The sequence below is a fragment of the Olea europaea genome, chromosome 20 (assembly GCF_002742605.1).
Source record: "Olea europaea var. sylvestris chromosome 20, O_europaea_v1, whole genome shotgun sequence".
Classification (NCBI taxonomy): domain Eukaryota; kingdom Viridiplantae; phylum Streptophyta; class Magnoliopsida; order Lamiales; family Oleaceae; genus Olea; species Olea europaea.
In genome coordinates this window covers 18468760-18490311 of record NC_036256.1, presented here as the reverse complement: position 1 = coordinate 18490311, position 21552 = coordinate 18468760, and the positions used below count along the sequence as shown (strand labels likewise).

At 32.8% G+C, this 21552-nt stretch overlaps 4 long non-coding RNA genes across 5 annotated transcripts in view; 1 reads left to right on the top strand and 3 right to left on the bottom strand.

Annotated features, from left to right (window-relative positions):
• The window catches only part of LOC111369897, a 4352-nt gene extending 3353 nt beyond the window's left edge, over nt 1–999 (bottom strand). The window contains exons 1-2 of one of the 2 annotated variants that reach the window (XR_002698327.1): nt 287–999; nt 112–178 (exon numbers count right to left, since the gene is read on the bottom strand). This is a non-coding gene — a long non-coding RNA (uncharacterized LOC111369897). The remainder of the gene's footprint in view (nt 1–111; nt 179–286) is intronic. The other variant, XR_002698326.1, reaches the window with a different exon arrangement.
• Nucleotides 1000–6522: 5523 nt separating this feature from the next.
• LOC111369253 lies at nt 6523–7122 on the bottom strand. The gene is made up of 2 exons (XR_002698091.1): nt 7018–7122; nt 6523–6820 (listed from the first exon to the last, which is right to left on the bottom strand). It is a non-coding gene; the product is annotated as an uncharacterized LOC111369253 (long non-coding RNA).
• A 78-nt stretch (nt 7123–7200) lies between these two features.
• Nucleotides 7201–9007, top strand: LOC111369896. The gene is made up of 3 exons (XR_002698325.1): nt 7201–7579; nt 7654–8496; nt 8578–9007. It is a non-coding gene; the product is annotated as an uncharacterized LOC111369896 (long non-coding RNA).
• A 54-nt stretch (nt 9008–9061) lies between these two features.
• Nucleotides 9062–21349, bottom strand: LOC111369895. The gene is made up of 4 exons (XR_002698324.1): nt 20301–21349; nt 12949–19261; nt 11147–11215; nt 9062–10846 (listed from the first exon to the last, which is right to left on the bottom strand). It is a non-coding gene; the product is annotated as an uncharacterized LOC111369895 (long non-coding RNA).
• Between the last annotated feature and the right edge of the window lie 203 nt (nt 21350–21552).

The window sequence follows — 21552 nt, the reverse complement described above, 5'->3', positions numbered from 1 at the left end:
TATATATATATATATATATATATATATATATATTACCAACCATAGATCTAGAGGAACAACGCACAAATATAAATACAGAAAGTAGCTTAACGAAGGGAACATAGATCTTACCGAAATTTTTGCCCTTTCTATCGAACCCTTTCTTCAACTGTCAATTGGGTTCATAGCAACATCGTTCCTATTGATCGTCGTTCAAAATACACAATCAATATGAAAGATGTTCGAACAGAAAAAAGAACGATTTCCACACAACAACAAAAAATAAAGCCTAAACTGTAGATCTTACCGAAGAAACAGTCGATTGAGTTCATAGAAATTATAGAAACCTCGTTCCTGCCGATCATCGTTAACGGAGATTTTCGAACAGAAAAAAGAACAATGTCCGTGCGAAAACAAAAGAGCGGTGTATCAGAAGAGTAATAACGGAAATTTTAGAAATAGAAGAAAAAGGCATTTTTAGGGTTTTTGCACCAAATGAATGAGAAAAAGAAAAGTGCGTGAGAAGAATGAAACTGGAAGACAAAGGGTTGCTTACAAAACACACACTGAAAAAGACTTGTGTGGCTAGGGAAAGAGGGTTCTGCTTCAGTACAATTCACGCAACCATGTCTTATTAATGCTGGGTGGACTATCTCACCATTTCTTCTCTCTGACATTTTATCTCTCTTCCATTGCTTTTTCACTCCATTTCACACCATGTCTGTTTACTCTGTAGATTTTTTTTATCTTCTTGTCAATTTTTTTTTTTGTCTTTTTGTATGTCTTTCTCTCTCGCTATTCTCTCTGCTCTAATTGGTAGCAGTTAGATCCCTACGAGGAATTCCCGTGGAGATGTCCTGAAGATGGAATAAGATACAAGCAAATTGTAGAAAGGAAGAGGCTATAGATGTTTCTAATTGGACTCAACAAAAATCTAGACGCTATTTGAGAGAGAAATCAAGGAAAGGTTGTGAGAAGTTGGTTGCCAGGTAGTGCCCATGTGATTTTTTGTAGGGACGTGTTGTCTTACTAAAATTAGTGGTTTAGTGAAGCTAACGTATATATATATACATATAAAATAACAGAGACCTGTGGTGAAACATGTCAGTAAAAACACAATAAATAAGTATTTTATGCATTGATGAGATGAACAGCATATAATGATATTAAAAATCTAGCACAAAAAATTCTGCCAAAAGACGGAAATGCTTAATGGAAAAGAGGAAGCAATATGAAAATGTCAGACAGTGATATAAATGAAAAGTGACATAAGGAAAAGGTAAAAAAAATACCTTCTGCACTTCTTGAATACGTTCCTTTGCTCTTTTGTGAAGTCTTCTGAACTCAGTAAGAAGTTGAGAAGACTTTTCACTACGACTTTTATTTCGTGGTCCATCTTCTGTCGAGCTACCCAAAGAAACCATTAAACCAATTTAGTACGATAGTTGTAAAATAACAAAGTAGAAGTAACAAATCTTTTACCCCCAAGAACTCTATCATAAGGCCACATTTAACTAATACATCAATTACCATTAACAAGAATCATAAATGGATCTAATTTGAAAATATGTTACCAAATCCAATCAATAGAGATAGCATGGAAATCTACAAAAAATAATACAGCCTTCGGCAACTTTGGCAGAAAGGTCTTGAACCTTTGTATATGCCTCTAAGTGTGCTGCTCCAAGATGTTTTAGGGGTTCCTCTGCAGCACCCCAAGTTTGTCTTTCCCCTAGAGGTTCTCTTTTCGAAGATTCTAATTTTTCGTAAAGCTCTCTGACAGCATTATTGGACGCCAGATGGTGTAGCTCCATAGCTTTATTTTGATTTCAAGCTCGCCAGAATCAAGAATGCATTTCCATATCTACAAAGTTAGACTTCAAATATTCATTGTGGAAACTAAATTGTACTGCAGTCTCTTGAAGTTGATCATGGCCATAATTAGTATCTTTATTTCCATCATGTAATCCATTTTCCTTGATAAGATACCTACCACTCCTGTCTTCTATATTATACAGATCATTATCCTCTTCTACGCGATTAGTTGGTGTTTGACCACTATAAAACCCCTCTTAAGACATTGTGGTAAAGTTTTACCAAAAAGCTGAAAATTAATAAACGACATGATCAGTAAAGGATAAACATAAGCTAGAATTAATAAGATACCACATTGACATTAACCCTGAAATAAAGTGATAGCATCAATATTATATAGTACTTTCCCACATTTACTTTGACGTGGGGGAATCCTCTATTTCATTTTATTTCAATTTTGAGGCAGTTAAATTCGATGAAGCCATCATTTACATCAATTGAAGAAAAAATTAGAACTAACTTGAACAATAAAGAGGCAAATATATTCAAAATTGGTAATAAATCATTTTATAGTTAACCTATATTGGTTGTTAGACTCGTTTTTCTTGAGTTAAAGTGCTTTCTATCCTTTGTCTACTTGAAAGCGTAGGAAAGGGCTTGAGTTACTAATCCGATAGATAGATGAATCAATGAATTGAACCACAAGGCAAATCTGAAGTTCGCTGAAACATGAGCTCAATACGTAATTACAGCACAATAGTTCAAAATGAAAAATAATCAATACCACGAAGTTGGTACAGTTGAAATAAAAACAAAACATAAATTTAAAATTCTTCACAAAAAAAGGAGCGGTAACATTTCAACTACAACACCAGAACAGCACACAATTAAATTTAAACTATTTGGTTCTGACTAATGTCATAGTGGAAAACATAAAGGAAAGCAATGAATAATAAAAAAGGGGGAAAAAAATAAGAAAGAGCAAGGGATCACATGAAAGACTACAATATCACATTTGATTGCGTTTGGCAAAAAAATGTGTTTTGTGGTTTTCTAGGTTATACATTATGAGAGTGAACTAACATTTCAACTTGGATTCTATTCCATTTGCAGTAAGTCTTCCAGATCAATGACAAATGTTCATGGTTAGATGAAAGCTCAAGGTCTCACATGTGTATAGACAATGAGGTCTATCATATGTTGAGTGCAGTAATAACTAATTAATTGCATTATCCAAGAATAGGATCGAATCCACAAATTTTACCTATGATTCTTTTGTTGAGGACTGCTACAAGATTCTTTAACAGCTGCCTGCATTAGGAGAAACATTGGGAGTTTCATGGCTCATGGTAATTTAAAATGTCTATTGTTTACAGCATAAAAAGAGGTGAAAATTTTTAAAATAATTTGAAGAAATGTAAACAATAAGCGGAGAATATACCTCACATTGATCAGAATTTGTTACTGAACCCAATTGCACAAACTGATTTCCACCAAAAGCATAGACACAACCATCTGTGCAGATGCATATGGTATGCCACAACGTAGCTGCAACTGCTTCAATTTGAGATCCCAATAAAAAAGTCACAGAAGTTGGTCTCAGCATGTACTCTATTTCCTTGTTCACACTGCATAAAAAAGGGGTTATTTTGCAAATGTAAATGCTTAACAAAGTAGACTAAAAACACCTAACCCAAACCTAGTTATGTTAAGGTTTTTATTTGATTTTTGTTACTTTAGGTTATATGCTGGATCCTGAAATGAAAACGAGGAAACCTCAAAAATAACTACAAGCAGGACCAATTGGAAGGCATCCCGTTTGGGGGTTCCATAGACAAAACTAAAGGTATGCATTTAAAAAGCTTGAAGTTCTCTTATCCCCAAAAGTAAATAGCTTTATTGTCTATAAAACAAAATCACTGGGATGCATCTACTGATCTATCTGCCTAAAAATCTGTAGAACACAGGTAAGTTTTAGCATCAAATCTTTAAATGGAATTACTTAGACTAAAAAGGTTTAAGGTGCCTTTTTTATCTCCCACTTCTTTAAGATGGGCATGGCATTTTTTGATAATTTTTATCCCGTGGAGTGACAGGACGACCAAGGCCACAAGTTTGTGAACAACACTTTTGTGAAGTCGAACCCTCGTTCCACAGTGCCCCTTCTATGTGATATGCATAATATGATTAAGCCTGCAAAACTTTTGAACTTTCCAAGTGTTGGAGAGAAATCCTTTGAACATCTCGATGTTCTTCTATCTGGCTAGGAAGGAAAAATTCTTCTGTCATCATAAAATCTGACTTATCCTTATGTTGGAAAAAAATATTGTGAAAATATTTTATTTACTAAAAAAACTAAATAAAAATTAAATGAGCTTTACACACATTAATAACAAAATAAATGAAAAATGGCCGTGTTTTCAACATTCGACAACACCAATACATTATACAAATGATATTATTTTCAAGGTGGTATTTAAATGTCCTTTCCTTCATCTCTTAGTTAATTCTTTTCCATTTAAGTATTCGAGAACTAAAAATATTGCGGAAAATTTTCCCAAAACATATTTTATGTGACCAATTTAAACAGGCAAACTAAAAATATTTTCATTTTTTCTTCTTTCTGTAGGATGAACAGGGTTGAAAAATACATAAATTATCATGAAAATTAGAGTATACACATTGAAAATCTGAACTATATCGGTCTACTTTGCTTTCAGCTTCGAAAGATATTGAGTCGTAGAAATTTCAAAGGTAAATTTTACTTTTCTCTCTAAGTCAGGGTCATGTGGTTGTGAGTCTCTGTAAAAGAGTACTTATTTAAATGGGTGATGCACCTATTACTGGTTTCTTACTACTCAATTCTTGTAGCCAACCACATAGCTGGTTGCCTAGAAGAGACAAAAGATGTGTGCCATTTGATAAAGATTAGAAAAGGGTTCTAATAAGCCTCAGACTATTTTATGTCTATTACGGATTTAGATTGATTTAGATGCCAATGCACTTGGTCTCTAATTTTTATCTATTGCATTATTCGGCCTCGTTTGGTACTCATTTTTTTCAATATGCATTTCTCCCTCTTCTTTTCAACCATACATTCTTCATTAAAATAATATTACACGTAAATCAAAAACTTTTCCTTATTTTTCAACTACACATCTAATAACTTTGTCCACTTCAATTCAACTTGAAAGCACATAACTATTGCTTACCAAAACAGAGGGAATTGTCTAGAATTATAATTTTGTTCTTTTTTCCTTTTATGCATCAGAGAGAGATCTCATTTACTTAAATATAAACAAGGCTACAAAGTATATATAATGTGAGACTACAATGTATATATTTCTTTATGAAAATACATGGCATTTCGTTGTTAACCATGGCTAACAAGTAGTAAAAGTTACACACATTGGGATTACTGCTACAAGAAGGGGGAGAAAAAAGCGAATATGTTAAAGAGCAACAAGATTCCTATATATCTTGTCAGAGCCCTTAAAGATAGCCCTCAGTCTGAAGTCACTGGTAACGCACATGGAGGCATGAGAAAAATAAAATCCCTTTCCATGTCCATGTTTCAACAACCAAACACTTGGCCATCCACAAATCCAACAGAATTTATCAAGAATGGAACTTGCTCAAGCACTACTATTGAAGATTATGGAGTACTACTCCTAGAAAAAAATAATTTTCGGAGAGGAATAAAAACTGAATATTTAACCGTTTTATAGCCTCTTACAGATGGTTAAAAAGTTTTGAATTTGATCCCCACAAGGACAAGGTGAAGTAAAAAAAACATACATACACTTATTCTCTTTTATACAAATTCATAGACGTACTATTTTGAGCTAGGCCTAATAGATATAAGAAACATATTCAGTTGAAGTGGCCAAACATTCCATGCTAACTACTCCCCATAAAATGTCTACAGCTGCATAACCATGCTCCCTAAAATTCACCAACTCATCAGCATATGCGATATCCCGATAACTTTGAAAACCCAGGAATGATTAAACTGCTTCAACATCCAAATACAAGAAATCAATATTGCTTGTTCATTTTAAGAACTCTCAAATATTTAAATTGTGTGAATTAAATAGCAAGTTGTTGATAAAAGGTAAATTTCATCATTATTAAATTGTTATATTGTAACTACTAATCCAATCAAATTCCTACCAATACAAATTATGCATTAAAAATTAATAAAACACATAGGATAACATGAAGTAAAATCAAGTTCACGCATTATATTGACTCTCGCTAATTACCAGGTGTCCATTTTCTTCCGCACTCTTCTCATAAAAGAACATTAATTTACAAACAAAAAAAGAAATAAGAAATGAAAGAGCTTAATTTCATCAGCATGGAAAAACTTTAAAAGAAAGCAGCAATCTTATAACTACACACATTTACAGAAAATGAAATCAAATGTTTTAAGAAACATGAATCAATTTGTTACCAAAGAAGTGTAAGCATAATTTATTAAAAGAAAAAAAAAAAAAAAAAAAAAAAAAAAAAAAAAACCAAATGTTTACCCCAATTTGAAAGATGAATTACATGAACAAGTTTTGAAAATTTCTTTCATAAGGAATTTTAACATGAAAAACAGATACATGTACAAATGAAGCCACGAAGTCAAATAGAAGCCAATCTTAGTAAATTGAAAGATGAAGAAAAAACCCTTAAAATCAGATTAAATCCCACCTCAGTAAATCGAAAGTACAGAAGATAAACTCATAATCAATTACTGCCCATTGAAATCAAAAGTGTGTACAACAAGCATTTACTATATATGTACAAAAGAAGCCACGAAATCAAACAAAAGCCAGCCTATGTAAATCGAAAGAGGAAAAAATGACCCACTCACTTAATAGAAACCACAAAAGATAAACTGACCATGGAAACCAAAAGTCTATACAGCAAGCATTTAATATATATTGAAGTTTAATGTACAAATCCAACATAAAAATAACAAAGAATATTTAACCAATGAAGTCGAAGAAGCCAATACAAATCGGACTCTGAAATCCTGCAAAAAAAAAGCCACAAAATCTTACAAAAGCCAGCCTATGCGAAAGAGGAAAAATAACCGATGAAATCAGATTAAATCCCGCATTAACTCATAATCAATCACTGTCCATGGAAACCAAAAGTATGTACAAAAACCATTTAATATATATTAAACTTTAATATGCAAATCCAAAAAAATAACATATAATACTTAACCGACAAAGTCGAACAAGACCATGCAAATCAAATTCCTAGAATCCTGCAAAAAATTGCCCAATAAACAAATATTCAAGATTTCATCTAGACGGAAAACAAATCTTTAAAAAATAAAAAATAAAAAAAATAAAGGAAAAGCCCATTTTCAGAAAAAAAAGAAAAGAAAAGAAAGGAAAAGCCCATTTTGAATGTAGAAGGAATTTATTATGATTCCACTGCTTTTGGCATTCTTTGAGGATATATATCAACATAATTTCAAGAATTCAAACTTCTGAAGTTGGATTTTACTGTTGCTAAGCCACATTGCCCATCATGTTGGAAGGTTTTGTTGCTGTAAGCTAAAATTAATCATAAAAAAAGTAATTGTTTTCACTAAAGTTCATTGAGTTTTCTGTGGGTTCCATTGGGAATGGGAAATTGAAGAATAATCTGGAGAGAATTTGTTGGACTGGCTTGGCTAAGTTCATGTAAGTTTCTACCCGATTCTTTGGATTTTTGGAGTCTTATATATCCAGGCTAATCGGTGAAGTTCGAGAATACACAAACCTTATGGATCCGAAAGGTAGGTTACTCTTTTCTGTGCGAATGTTTCAAGTGCTTTATTTATATAAAAATTGATTATCAAATTGGATGCAGATAAAAAATTGGAGAAAGGAAAGGACAGAGTAGATGATGAAGAAGTTACTTTTCAACGTATGGTCGCCAAGGTTAGCAAATCTCGTCTGCTTCCTTTTCCGAGCCCCTAGAGTATGGAAAGTAAAAATATTATTTTTATAGTGAACTTTGGCATCATCTTTCTGTAATAATTTAAAGAACTTTTAATTGATTATGATATGTTCCTAAGCTTACGTTTCATTTTCATTTTATGCACCATTTGGTTGACTTGTAAGAATTCCAATGCGGTGATCCTTTTACACGATTCTGTCATGTTGTATGGACGACAGGAGAAAACAAAGCCGTATGATGGTCAGGAGGAGATTGTGAAAGCACTGAAAGTGTTGGAGCGAGATTCGATATAGCAATCGCCAAGAGCTTCACCTCTCTCTTTTCTTCTCTCCATTTAATCCTCTCACAAGTTTCTATACAAATTAGCGTAATCAATTTTTTGTTGACTCTTGTTGTTTATTTTATTGATGACTATGTTTAGTAAACTGAAATTGTAAGTTTTCTGCCCTTTGATCGTATATTTCGGAGCAAATTTCATGAAAAGGTTGAATCTTTCTAAATTATAAAAAAAAGAAAAGAAAAGGTGAGTTTTAAATAGATTCCTCCTTTAAATATGAGATGAACTAATTTAGATGTTTCAAAATAGTGTCTAGCTGACAAATATAATGCATTTATGAAATATTCTATACTAATAAAGTTTACCCTGTTTCGAATTTCCTCCTGCTTTATAGAACATGTGGAGAGAGGAGAGTTTTCTTCTTGTTTAAGTCTGTCTGGAACTTGATTCTTGAGAGCAATTCAATGTCTCCTTTGGTAAGCATTCGAGTCAGGCTTCTTATTCGTCCACAAGTAAATGCATCTATTAATTGACTCTCTTTTTGTCATTCTACCTAGGGTAGAGAATGTTTTAAACACAAAAGAGATGATGCTCCAGAGAAAATTAGAGTAGGTCAGCCAGGGGCGGAGCTACATAGAGGCAAGTGAAGGCATACGCCTCATCTCATCTGGGATTTCTTACAACAATTGAAGGCAGTGCCTGCATTGGGGTTTCTATAGGATTGAATTTGCTGGAAACTTGAAGGTTGGATGCAGCCCCCAACTCGCTATTGTTGCACTCTTCAAAAGTTTGAACGCAGGCAGAATGGAAGGGGAGGGAAGGGAAGATAAGTTTTTACTTGGGCCAATTTTTAATGTTTTCTAAATTGTAACTTGTAAACCTTTTATGTTGGGCTTTTTATTTATTTTTGACTGAGGCCCATATCCATATCCATAGGCTTTTTGTATTGTGAAATGATTAAGCAGACAAACCAAATCCAGTTATAGTCACTGTGAAATATGGAGATTTAATTCACTAGACATTGTGAAAATGTTTAACATTATACTTTAATATTGTTTCTTAATATTTGCTCAATTTAAAAGTTTAATATTATTGTACCTTCAATGTTAATATGTTTATAATTTTAAAAGTTTACTGTTATTGTACCTTCAATGTTAATATGTTTATAATTTTAAAAGTTTAAATGTTTACCATTATACTTTAATATTGCCTATTGTAACTTTTTGGAGGTTTAGTATTTTATTACTCATGGATGATTCTTGCCGAAATTATGGTCCTGCATCACGAATTTCTAATAATTGATGACTCCTCCGACTGCTTTGAATTGCACTGCCACCGACGAAAGTGGGGACCACAGTGAGAAGAAGCAACAACAACCACGGGCGTAGGGACTAAAAATCAGACTAAAAAAATCACTGTAGTCGATATCTAAAATTGTGCCCGCACTGGGTAAAAATTCTGGCTTCGCCCCTGAGGTCAGCAGGAGGTGGAATTACAGCACGCCATTGATCTTTAAGGCAAAAGAATGATAAACATGCAACTGATGGACTTGAAAAATCAGCATCAACATAATCATTTCCTGCCAAACCTATCGGCCAGCACCCCAATTGGATCCCCGATACAGTCTCAGTTACAAATGAACCAAAACTTCATTTTTCCACTTGATGCTACTAATCAAGAATTTTCAGAAGGTTAGCGAATTACAATATTTATATTTAGTTAGTTTTTAGCTCTCAAAATCTTTATCCAAAGATATACTATACGCATTATCATTGAAGTTTAGTTGGTAGGAATTTCTTCTCTACCCAATTTTAGCTTTTAACATTTGTGTTTCTGCTTTTGAAAAAATCTCTTCTTTTATGCATCTTGCATTATTCACCTGTATTTTCCACTGCAAAATTTCTTTAGCGGAATTTAATTGATGAATGTCAAATAAATTTTCATTTGCACATGTTTGTTGTTTTCTGCATTTGTCAATTCTAACAATACATTGGTGCCAACCAGTTTCGCCAAAAGGAAACAGTAAGCGGTATTGAAGTGGATCATAACAACCAAAATAATAATGTACTTGATGTTTTTCTCCAGAATTGCAAGAAACAGTTATATCACGCACTCGTTCATTAGTAGTAGAATCATCATCAACCCAAATAGCAGCTACCTAAGATGCACATGATGTGTTATATACTCTTTGATCTAATCCACAATCAGATCTAATTTTAAGACTGAGATTTCAAATTTGGAATATTTGTTAAAGTTCGAAAAAAAATTGCGTATGAATTCAGTTCCATCACTTTGACAAGCTTTGAAAGTATACACTTTGTTAACTTTTCAGAAAGTTGTAGTCGATGCTCTATTTCATTTTCAGTGTCAAAAAAATAGAGCTGCACATAAGAAGGGCGACCGTTTGTACAAGAATGTCATTTATAAAATGATATATTTGACCTTGAATTCTAAAGGTATAGATTCCTTTGTTTCTTTTGCACAAATCTTTATCATAATGCACACCAAATGAAGTGAATGAGAAATTGCTATTGTAAGTTCGTACGTAAATTTTAAATTCAATGGATTCAACAGAATTTGATGTAAATAAATGATGTAATTCATCTGGGGTATCATTCACTTTCAATCTAACAGCTCCATCACAACAACAAAAACCTTTCGGTTCATCTTTAAATTTTAGAGCCCCATAATATTCACATAACATAGGGCAAGGTAATACACGTGATTTGTTTGGTATCGAAAACGAACCTTCATTTATTGTAAATATTGATGGTATTAGCTCTGAATGAACACCAAGCTGATGGGTATAAGTCGCAGAATAGCTACCTATCACGGAAACCACATTTGAATCTAAAAAAGACATCCCTTTAAAAAAATGTAAAACATGGTTATAAATTCAATTTTTAACAAAACAAATATATCAAATAAACTTATTTCGTCCAACATCATTGTTACAAACTTCATTACAACGAAGACTACTGAATATGAAAACATTCCCTGTATAATGATACATAACACAAATCAAACATGACAAAGTAATCATATTCAACTATCTCAAGAATACATGATCTTTTCACTGCTAAAAACAATATGTAATTAATACAAATAAGTGAAATATCTTATTACCTACTTGATCATCTTCAATTTCGCGATTAGGAAAGAGAGAAATTGACTCTGAACTGGTGACACCAGCAACTGCGAAATTTTAATTTTGCAAAACCATTTCGAATGTTAAAGCCACACGAAATAGTAAAAATAATATATCAATATTGTATGAAACTTGTGTAGATAAAAAGGTAAAATCTCTAGCAAAAATCTACAATTTTAAATGTTAAACATCATATGGTACAATTTTTGATAAAGAAGCTAACCTTAAAAATAAAGAAAGAAAAGAGAAAAAACATTTTCATTCAAATATCCTTTTTTGTCAGAATAAAGTATACAAAACAAATATTATAAATGTAGTATTGAAGTATAATAGTTTATATGCTTAGTTATGATAAAAAAAAAAGTAAAAAAAAAAAAAAAAAAAAAAAAAAAAAAAAAAAGAAGTCCACACGAATAGAAAAACTGGCACAAGTCATAAGAGAAGGCAAAAATAACTTCCTTAAGAATATGTTACAAATATGTTTCCTCTTGTAGTTAGATGTATCTACCTTCCAACTGGACAAAACGTAGAGACTCTCTCTTCGGCGTCTGTATGTCAATATCCAATTTCGCACTGTCATTGTACACTTCTCTTTGTCTTTTATTTTTCTTAGACACCGAAGCCATTTTTATACCCATACTCAAAACATACATTTCCTTTGTATATTCGATATAAATAAACATAGTTTGATATTATAGAAAAAATTCAAAAGAATTTTGACATACGTAGAAACGAATAAACAAAAATGCTAAATAATTTAATTGGTATATTAAATTATTTTTTTTCTCATTGTGGCACATTTTTATGCCTAAAGACAATTCGTATAATACAAAGGCAAGATCTTTCTCTCTTTGTCTCTGTCTCCCTCACATTATTGCACATTCATAGACGGAAGTCGACACATTTTTATTTGCAATCCTTTTTTCTGTTTTTTGGGTATATACATGTCTTATGGTCATTCAATTTTGTTTGTAACCTAAGATGATCTTGGCCAAGCGTAAATAATAATCTAAGCAAAAAAAAAAAAAAAAAAAAAAAAAAAAAAAAAAAAAAATACTATTGTCTGAACATTTCGTAGGACAGAACATACAATTTACTAACAACTTATTATTCACACATTTCATCGGACCTGAAGCTTATGAGTACTACCAAACAAGCATAGCATGCAATTTATAAATATTGTAATAAAAAAGAGTTCCTGACAGAACAAAAAATAAAATAAAAATAAATTACATTGTAAGAGATTATCAATTGATGTTGAAGAACTATGGTACAATAGAGCAAACGACAAATTCAAATCCGCAATTGTATTTGCTACGCGGAAATGGGCTCAAAGTTTTCGATTATTTTTCAGCTCCCAAATGCCGTGTTTTAATATTGAATGGGTAAATTGTCTTGAGGCTTCCCAGATTTTCTTTAGTCAATTTACAAGATTTCAACATGAGAATAATGAGTGGTTTAGGTGTCAAAATACTCAATAATAATACTTAACCATTAGAATTTTTTGCAAATATAAAAGACAATAAAAGGCTAATATTATCTACATTATAATGTTATACCCGAGGTCCCTTAATCAATAAAACATACAAAACGAGGAATCGGAAAAGGGAAACGACAATACCTAATGATGCCGCCACTAACTATTCCACAAACAGAATCATCCCAATTAATTAGTAAAAAATTGCTTTCTTTTAAGCTGAGCCATAGATAGAATAATTACTAAATTCAGTAACACTAAACTGTAAGCAAAATTTGAAAAGGAAGGGAGAAAAATCCAAACCTCGCTTGTAGAATGACCTTAATAGCAACCTTCGGTCCTATAAGTTTCCTCTTCTTAAACTTGGTCCGGTAAGTAAACCAAAAAAAAAAAAAAAAAAAAAAAAAAAAAAAAAAGAAAAAAAAGAAAAAGGAGCACGTTTCAAATCCTTCTCACTTGATGCAACACTAATTAGATTATCCTTATTTCTTTTCTCTACAACTTCAGCGTCATCATCTTCGATGTGTAATGAAACATATTTCTCTGTATTTGGAAAAAAAAAACGCAATTTATTACAAGAAAGTAACATTGCTCATCAATCAAATATATAAACATAATATGGAAATTAACTAAATGTCTAAAAACTCCTAATTTTTTTTTTGCAGATTCATATATAAAACAATGTCTATAGCAAAAAGTTAAAACAATCGTGATGTTCAAGCTTTAATAAGCTCCAAGTGTAAAACTTCTTGACCTGGGAAAACAACGAACAGATATTGCTAGGATTTAATAAATGGTTTTACCCATTCATGGCAAGTATACCCAAAATGAACTCTACCCACTTCTTTTCCCAACTTGTACTCATTAGAAAATTTTTTCGAAGCACTATCCAAAAGCACATACCTTTTGATGTGATGAAAGTGAAATTACTCATTCATAAAGAGAAATCCAGGTTAGAGAAGAAAAAATGAAGTTGCAATTGCATATTCAGTAATAGCTTTTTAGATGCATACCTTTAGTTTTGTCTATGGAACCCCCAAACGGGATGCCTTCCAATTGGTCCTGCTTGTAGTTATTTTTGAGGTTTCCTCGTTTTCATTTCAGGATCCAGCATATAACTAAAGTAACAAAAATCAGATAAAAACCTTAACGTAACCAGGTTTGGGTTTGGTGTTTTTAGTCTACTTTGTTAAGCATTTACATTTGCAAAATAAGCCCCTTTTTTATGCAGTGTGAACAAGGAAATAGAGTACATACATGCTGAGACCAACTTCTGTGACTTTTTTTATTGGGATCTCAAATTGAAGCAGTTGCAGCTACGTTGTGGCATACCATATGCATGGTTGTGTCTATGCTTTTGGTGGAAATCAGTTTGCGCAGTTGGGTTCAGTAACAAATTCTGATCAATGCGAGGTATATTCTCTGCTTATTGTTTCCATTTCTTCAAATTATTTTAAAAATTTTCACCTCTTTTTATGCTGTAAACAATAGACATTTTAAATTACCATGAGCCATGAAACTCCCAGTGTTTCTCCTCATGCAGGCAGCTGTTAAAGAATCTTGTAGCAGTCCTCAACAAAAGAATCATAGGTAAAATTTGTGGATTCGATCCTATTCTTGGATAATGCAATTAATTAGTTATTACTGCACTCAACATATGATAGATCTCATTGTCTATACACATGTGAGACCTTGAGCTTTCATTTAACCATGAACAATTGTCATTGATCTGGAAGACTTACTGGAAATGGAATAGAATCCAAGTTGAAATGTTAGTTCACTCTCATAATGTATAACCTACAAAACCACAAAGCACATTTTTTGCCAAACACAATCAAATGTGATATTGTAGTCTTTCATGTGATCCCTTGCTCTTTCTTATTTTGTTCTCCTTTTTCATTATTCATTGCTTTCCTTTATGTTTTCCACTATGACATTAGTCAGAACCAAATAGTTTAAATTTAATTGTGTGCTGTTCTGGTGTTGTAGTTGAAATGTTACAGCTCCTTTTTTTGTGATGAATTTTAAATTTCTGTTTTGTTTTTATTTTAACTGTACCAACTTCGTGGTACTGATTATTTTTCATTTTGAACTATTGTGCTGTAATTACGTATTGGGCTCATGTTTCAGCGAACTTCAGATTTTCCTTGTGGTTCAATTCATTGATTCATCTATCTATCGGATTAGTAACTCAAGCCCTTTTCCTACGCTTTCAAGTAGACAAAGGATAGGAAGCACTTTAACTCAAGAAAAACGAGTCTAACAGCCAATATAGGGTAACTATAAAATGATTTATTACCAATTTTGAATATATTTGCCTCTTTATTGTTCAAGTTAGTTCTAATTTTTTCTTCAATTGATGTAAATGATGGCTTCATCGAATTTAACTGCCTCGAAATTGAAATAAAATGAAATAGAGGATTCCCCCACGTCAAAGTAAATGTGGGAAAGTACTATATAATATTGATGCTATCACTTTATTTCAGGGTTAATGTCAATGTGGTATCTTATTAATTCTAGCCTATGTTTATCCTTTACTGATCATGTCGTTTATTAATTTCCAGCTCTTTGGTAAAACTTTACCACAATGTCTTAAGAAGGGTTTTATAGTGGTCAGACACCAACTAATCGCGTAGAAGAGGATCATGATCTGTATAATATAGAAGACAGGAGTGGTAGGTATCTTATCAAGGGAAATGGATTACATGATGGAAATAAAGATACTAATTATGGCCATGATCAACTTCAAGAGACTGCAGTACAATTTAGTTTTCACAATGAATATTTGAAGTCTAACTTTGTAGATATGAAAATGCATTCTTGATTCTGGCAAGCTTGAAATCAAAATAAAGCTATGGAGCTACACCATCTGGCGTCCAATAATGGAGCTTTACGAAAAATTAGAATCTTCGAAAAGAGAACCTCTAGGGGAAAGACAAACTTGGGGTGCTGCAGAGGAACCCCTAAAACATCTTGGAGCAGCACACTTGGAGGCATATACAAAGGTTCAAGAGCTTTCTGCCAAAGCTGCCGAAGGCTGTATTATTTTTGTAGATTTCCATGCTATCTCTATTGATTGGATTAGGCAACATATTTTCAAATTAGATCCATTTATGATTCTTGTTAATGGTAATTGATGTATTAGTTAAATGTGGTCTTATGATAGAGTTCTTGGGGGTAAAAGATTTGTTACTTCTACTTCGTTATTTTACAACTATCGTACTAAACTGGTTTAATGGTTTCTTTGGGTAGCTCAATAGAAGATGGACCACGAAATAAAAATGGTTTCTTTGGGCAACCAACTTCTCACAACCTTTCCTTGAAAACCTCTGCTTATGGCAGTAAATCAAGTTCTTCCTTGCCACTAAGAATTTTCCAAGCTATATTCAAAATAGAAATCTATCTTCCTGACCACTGATTCTAAAACTTTCATCAGATTCCACTACCACCCCATCTCTCAACATACATATAAGCCACCAAATAAAAGTGCATCCACTTTATCTTCTCTAACTTCAGTTGCTCCTTGCTCTTTATCTTCGTAATCCCTTTCTTCCATCCACAACAGCATACATTAATTGCAAACATTTTCACAAACATCATCCATATATCTTTCTATATCTGTATTTTGTTTTAACTATTATATTTCTAACCATTTTCATCTACTAATCAAATTAAATTCTTTGCAGATAAAGATGGCCACAGAATACAAACTTATACCTGACATCAAACCTGGAGAATCTGGCTGGACTGTAAAGGCAGTAGTTTCAGAAAAATGCTCTCCCACCAAAGCTAGGAACAGTCCATTGAAATACCAATTTATTTGGTTGAAGGATCCTAAGGTAAATCATCTCTCATAATTTGACTTCCTTTGTTTGGAACTTTGATCCACAATAAATCAAAACCATCAACTCTAAATATCCGTTTATCAATTTTTCAATCTAATCAAACTCTTTCTTCCATTCAAGAAAAAAAAAATGTCCCACGTGCATTTAATTCATTCAGGTGCTTAAATTTTGAAATCTCAAATGTATCTCATTCCAAATTATATAAATGAAAGGATGTAAAATATTGAATTTCTAAATATACAAATCCTCCATTCTCTTTATTAAGGAACACCATATCAATTAGATTCTATATCCAAATATATTGTTCTTCTGCTCTATTCTTTCACACAGTAAACTTCATTTTCCTTTTTCTAGGTTGACAACTTCCTGCCTCACATAGCGCCTTTCTAGCTCCTTACTACCACACAAAACATACCTCATCTCAAATGCACAAGTTAAAGAAACAGATAAAAATTACAAGGCCCAACTTGGTGACATCCGATGGACAATCAATGCAAAAACAAACATTGTTGAAGTCAATGAACAATTTAACTCTCTCCTTTCTTCAGCTTACAACTTCATATCATTCGAAAATCTTCAGCCATACATGGATACAAATGCAGAATTTAGTAAGTACTTACAATCCCATTAACATCTTACACTTCATTACTTCCATCTTCAACATAAATTACAACTTACACTGATTACTAACCTACATTACTTCTTGTAGGCATTATTGGGATAGCAACTGAAATCTTTCCCAAAAGAGTAATTCAAATTCGTGACAAGCAATCAACGGTACAAGATGTCATTCTCATAAATGAGATGTTAGAAATTCACTACTGCCAACACTAAAATAACTCTTTTAGTTATTATATATTAAATACAGCTAACGGCCTTACAGGTTAGAAACACATATGCTTTAGATGTGGTTCAATTTCATCACAAATGAATGTAATACGATCTACAACACAATCACCAAACAACTAATTGTTGTGAGCAACAGATTAAGAGTCACTTCTTTCAATGGGAAATTCACTCATCCTTGTGCACAATCACACGAACACATGAATTCAAAACTTACATGCAAAAACTCAATTCAATCTCTATTTAGGTATATCAGTCTCTACAAAAATCAACTCATCAATACTCATTAATCCCCCATTTAAGCAAGTTCTTGAACTAAAGCACTGGTACTTTTTTTTGCTTATTCAGTTACATACTTATATCTATTGTAATTATAACTCTTAATTTACTTATTTACTTTTAACAATTTCATTCTAACATCAACATTAGGCTCGAGACAACATGAACACAGTAAATGACATCTGTGACAAGAAAAGATTATACCTTCCCTACATCTGCCACCATTTGTTGTCCACCAAAAGACAAGTTAGTCAGCATCAAACAACTACAACAACTCCAACATATGGTATACCAAATTACTAAACCTTCTCACTTACACAACATCTCACATCTGCCCATAACACACATTTTTTTACATGTTATTCTGTACATTGCAGCAATGACACTTTAGGACAAAACCAAATGTCACATTGGCTGAAATAGACCAACCACTATGGTATCTATCATGTGACAATTGTAATAAATCCGCAAGTGCGGCTGTGAACGAAACTTACTTCTGTAGATTTTGCAAGCACAATTACGCTACACCAACTCCAAGGTAAGATTATAATCATGTCAGTACATCATTTATATGAATAAATGAATTATTTATTATCTAATCATCACCAAATAGAACCTAAAATAGTAATAATGATTCCACTTCCATTCTAGCATAGCAAGAGCAATTGTTCAACTACAAGACTCCACAGGCTCAATCACCGCATTGATAATTGGAAATCCAATTGAAACATTCCTCAAATACCCAGCAACAGAACTGATGAAACAAAGTTATGAGGTTATATCTTTTTTATTTTTTTTGTTGAGCCTTAGTGTTTTTTTTTTCTTTTTCATCATTTTCTTTTGTGTTCTTCATGTTTTTCTTCATTTGTTAAGTCTTTATCCATTGAAATCCCAAAAAAATTTCAAAAGTTGTTTTTGGGCTAATTTAGCATCCAAAACAACTTCCCTTTGTTCCGTCAGAGTCGTAGTCAAATTTTTTGTCAAAAGAGTCAAATTTTTTTTACTGTTCATGGTACTGTTAAAAAATGGTTTTCTTATTATTTGAGTCAAAAAAATTTGTTCATGGTACCGAAAACCTCTTCGTTGTTAATGGATTAGAGAAAGGAAGTTGCTTCGTTCAGAAATTAAAATCTAGTATTACTTGACAAAAAAAGTTTGGAATGCCAAAGTTATTACTTTTGAAACCAGCGTGGATCAAATTAACATTAGGGATTCAAGCAGAAAAAGCATGATTACAAAGAGCAATAGGCCAACAATCATCTCACCAAATATATTGAATACCATTATATAGCTTTACACGCACTTTACCAGCAATCCAGTAATATTTTATGTACTATTAGTCCAAGTATATTACTTTCATAATACAAAAAGAATATGTCACATTAACAGAATATAATATCTACCATCAATTATGAAAAAGGAACAGATACTGACCTGGTGGTATCCACTTGCCTAGTTATTTCCAGCGCTGCCTTCATGATCTGCAATAATTACATTCTTGTGATTGTAGAGATTTCTGTATTCCCCATTTTGTATACCATTAATCACTCTGGGCTCCAAATCCATTAGTAATGCACGCGGAATATAGGATTGATCATTGGCTTGATAGAAAAAAATCTTTCCCGTCACCTCCCTGGAGCATTGTACTAACGCGGAAAAAGAAATTTTTATTAGAATGCTGATATAGATCAATTCTACTCATGGGGCCAAATATAAGTATCCAGTGCACACACAATTTACCATATATGTATATAAGCATGAATTTGCGAATAATTTATGTATTTGTGAGCATATATATCTTCTAAATATGCATACTTTAAGATCTGTGTCCACCAGCAATGAATGAAACGTCAGAATGAGATGACATTAGCCGGACGCCTCATCAAAGTTCCCACTTCATGTTTGTTTTCTTCAGTTCCAATTTCATGCCCACGACTCTGTGGACCAGTTACTCAGTACAGGTTCATTTGTACAATCAAGAACTTATTTGAAACAATTCTCTCGGTTCTCTGGCAGTTCCCTTTCCAAAATAACTGAAACTTAACACTTTATTATATTGCTTTCTTTCCCTTCCAATTCCAACTTGCACTTGCTGACTAATACTCTTAATAACTAAAACACAATATGAAAAACTACCAAATTCCTTATTTAAAACACAAACACAAAAAAAAAAAAATACAGTGCAATTTCATTTCATCAGACTAAGATGGCTACAACTTTTGATACATGAACTGCCGCACTTTGTTATTGCACTTCACCAACCCAATAGTTGAAGCCTTCTCTACCTCCATCACGATCAAACAGGAAAAATCATACAAAAAGTAAAGCATCAAGTATCAAAAATTTCCACCCATTATCACCAATTCGAAAATTGAAAACTTTTCTCCTTTATATCTTTTCCGGTTATACTTTTCTACGAAGGAAAAACATAAAACAACAGCTCTACCCGAAAAGAAAAAAAGAAAAAAAGAAATGAGTATACAAAGACATAAACATATACATACTGACAGTAAAGCATTGAGTTTCAGCACACTTACACTGCACAATCACCAATCAAATTCAAAACATCCCTTTATAATATCTTTCCATTCTCAATTCCAATTTCTTCGCCAATCACAAGCATAAAACAACTCTACATTAATGGAAAAATCATACAAAAATACAGAGAGTGTGAGAGGTTTGAACCTGAGTAGCGAAATCTTCGAGAATGCCTTCTTTGCTAATGCCATGTTCGAGGCATAGCTGTTTCCCGAACTTCATCGGAGAGTATATACCTTTACGTGCTTGAATGCATACAAATTTTGGAAGTTAGGGTTCCAGTTCTGTGATCTGAAGAAAGAAATCATGAAGAGAAGGACGAGAAAAAACCGTAAAGCCCAAAAACATCTTGTAGATATGGAAACAAACGGTAAACCTATCCACCATACCTAGGATTCATAGCCAAAAGATCTACACAAGATGTCAAGAAATTAGAGCAGAGAGAACTTCTTTTTTTTTTTTACACAATTATTCCTTCCATTTAAAACAAGCTACTATAATATACGGCCTAGTAGTGAAAGACATCAAAAAGAAACCATGAATTGCAAATTTTAAACACTACTATTGCATTTATTTTCTTGTAGTCGGACTTAAAAAAAGGACTTTTTCTGCTCTCTTTAAGTTGGACATCAGAGAATGCTTCTCGAAGGCTAACGGTGTGCTTTTGTTCCTTGAATTCTCTGTCAAATAGCATCAATATCTTTGTTGAGTCCAATTAGAAACATCTATAGCCGCTTCCTTTCTACAATTTGCTTGTATCTAATTCCATCTTCAGGACATCTCCATGGGAATTCCTCGTACAGATCTAACTGCTACCAATTAGAGCAGAGAGAATAGCGAGAGAGAAAGACATACAAAAAGAGAAAAAAAATTGACAAGAAGATAAAAAAAATCTACAGAGTAAACAGACATGGTGGTTGCGTGTGAAATGGAGTGAAGAAGCAATGAAAGAGAGATAAAATGTCAGAGAGAAGAAATGGTTGGTTAGTCCAACCACCATTAATGAGACATGGTTGGATGAGTTGTACTGAAGCAGTGTAATAGTCAGACTTATAGGATAACACGGCCTGGCTTAGTTAAATGGCTTAAACGGCTTGTGAACCGTAAAGTATAACTCCCTCTTATATAGTAGTTAGATTAGATTAGAAGATTTGCTGGCAGCCGCAGTATGGAGGTTCGATTCCTGAGACATGGAATTGGACTCTTTGTAGGCGTAGTGTACAGGCAACTCTTGTTCCCTGACCTGTTGGAGCACATCCCGAGATTTACCTTCCTCACAAAACTCTAGGGGCGGGGCGGTAAGGCCCTGAAGGTTGAGGTTCAACCTTTTTAGATTAGATTAGAAGATAGATACATACATATATATCCTACATGTGTCCTAGTCATCAAGAATTTATTA